The sequence below is a fragment of the Penaeus vannamei genome, chromosome 3, assembly GCF_042767895.1.
Source record: "Penaeus vannamei isolate JL-2024 chromosome 3, ASM4276789v1, whole genome shotgun sequence".
Taxonomy (NCBI): Eukaryota; Metazoa; Arthropoda; class Malacostraca; order Decapoda; family Penaeidae; genus Penaeus; species Penaeus vannamei.
This window is the reverse complement of record NC_091551.1, coordinates 38,004,021-38,006,520: the sequence shown is the minus strand read 5'-3', so window position 1 is coordinate 38,006,520 and position 2,500 is coordinate 38,004,021.

The window sequence follows — 2,500 nt, the reverse complement described above, 5'->3', positions numbered from 1 at the left end:
AGTGACTCCGCAAGCACTGCAAGCTCCCTGCTGGATGCCAAGTTCGTGATGATGGAGATAAGAGAGAGACAAGTTTATCTTGCACAACAATCAAACTTGACGACTTAAACCGCTCATGTTGTTAGTTCGCACTTCCGCCACCACCCTCGATGCGGCGCTAGTGCTGACAGGCTGGCCATTGCTATAATCTGCGTTTATTGCCTAGATCTTTTTTTTTTTCCTAACTTGCTTTACTTCTGTTTACAGCGTCTTCTGGGTGTAGGAGTTTAATCTTGCCTTTCTTAATTTGTTGAACGATAGAGGAGCAAGAAAATGCGAATCTGTAAGTGGAAAAATAAAACACATACGAAGGATGATTGTCGAAATAAAAAGAATAATTCAACAAAAAGCAAACGAATTCCAAATCTTGACACACAAAAAGTCAGAGGCGCAGCTAACCTTAAAAACAAAGAAAACGGAAGAAACAGATACAGGAAATATAAAATAATACTCTTAATCATAGCCCTCATTAAAGAATAAAAAAATAAACAGATATGGCCAATGCCAAACTAATTTTCACTTGACATTGCACTGGTCACTGTTAATTATATTTCTTGACTGTGAGTATGGTATCCAGTCCTGAAAACCAGAGCGAGGCCGTGAATTCGGAAACTGAATTTTGGTGTTGCAAGCGACGTAAACACGCATGGTTCTGTTTCCATTTATTTGTAGATTGTATAGTTTCATTTATACATTCCTATTTCTTTTGATATCATTTTGATGCGTTTATCATTATTCTTATTATCGTTGTTGTTATCAGCATTGTTATTGATATAAGAATTACTGTTCTCATTAATAATGATAATAATGATAACAATAATGATAATAATAATGATAATAATGATAATGATAATAATAATAATTATCATAATTATAATAACATCATAATTGCAACAGAATTGTTATTATTATTGTTGTTGTTACTATTATCGTCATTACTACTACTACTACTACTACTGCTGCTACTATTATCAATATTGGCATCAATATTTGTATGAATAGTAGTATTTGTATTATTACTTCTACTATCATTATTGCTATTATTATTAGTATTATAATTGCTATCATTACTACTACTACTATTATCATTATTATTAATGATTACTATTATCGTGATTATCATTATTATTATTAATATTATTGTTGTTGCTATAATCTTCTGTTGCTACGACTATTATCATTATTGTTATTATTATTATGATTACCATTATTGTCATCATCTTCACTATTATCATTATTATCATTGTTATCATTATGTTTGTTATCATTATCATTATCATCATCATTACCACTATTGTTATCATTATGTTTGTTATCGTTATCATCTCCATCATTGGCACTATTGTTACCATTAAGTTATTATCATCATTTGCATAGTTAACAGTGTTGATATCATTATAAACAATATATCGAATGGTATTTAAAATGGCAATTGTTATCTTGTTGCAAACGTTGATTGTCATGGTATTGATATGATCACCACTTACAACATGATCATTATTCTTACACTTACATCATAATTTGCAGATTATAGACTCCGTGTGCACTTTTTTTTTCGCTTTTTCAGATAATTTTCCCTTTTCATTTACATTTTCAGTTGCAGAGTATCTTTTACATTTCAAAAGTGTTATCACTGTTTTATTCTATGTACTAGAATTTCTTTTATAGTAAATATATATTGTTGGTGTAATAATTTCGTTCGGATGAATTTTTCCTATACACTTAAAGCATTACAGACGTAAAAGAAACTTTTTTATCGTCACTGGTAATACAATCATGCATACAGATACAGATACACACATATACAAACAAAAGAACAGGCAAGCGCAAACACACACAAACCCACCCATCCACATACAAACACCCACACAAACCCACCAATCCACACACAAACAAACACACACAAATCCACCCACACACACACAAACCCACCCCCACACACACAAAGTCACCCACAGACATACAAACAAACAAACCCACCCACAGACACACAAACAAACAAACCCACCCACAGACACACAAACAAACAAACCCACAAACCCACCCACAGACATACAAACAAACAAACACACAAACCCACCCACAGACACAAACAAACAAACCCACCCACAGACACACAAACAAACAAACCCACAAACCCACCCACAGACATACAAACAAACAAACCCACAAACCCACCCACAGACATACAAACAAACAAACACACAAACCCACCCACAGACACAAACAAACAAACCCACCCACAGACACACAAACAAACAAACCCACAAACCCACCCACAGACATACAAACAAACCCACAAACCCACCCACAGACAAACAAACAAACAAACCCACAAACCCACCCACAGACACACAAACAAACAAACCCACAAACCCACCCACAGACATACAAACAAACCCACAAACCCACCCACAGACAAACAAACCCACAAACCCACCCACAGACACACAAACAAACA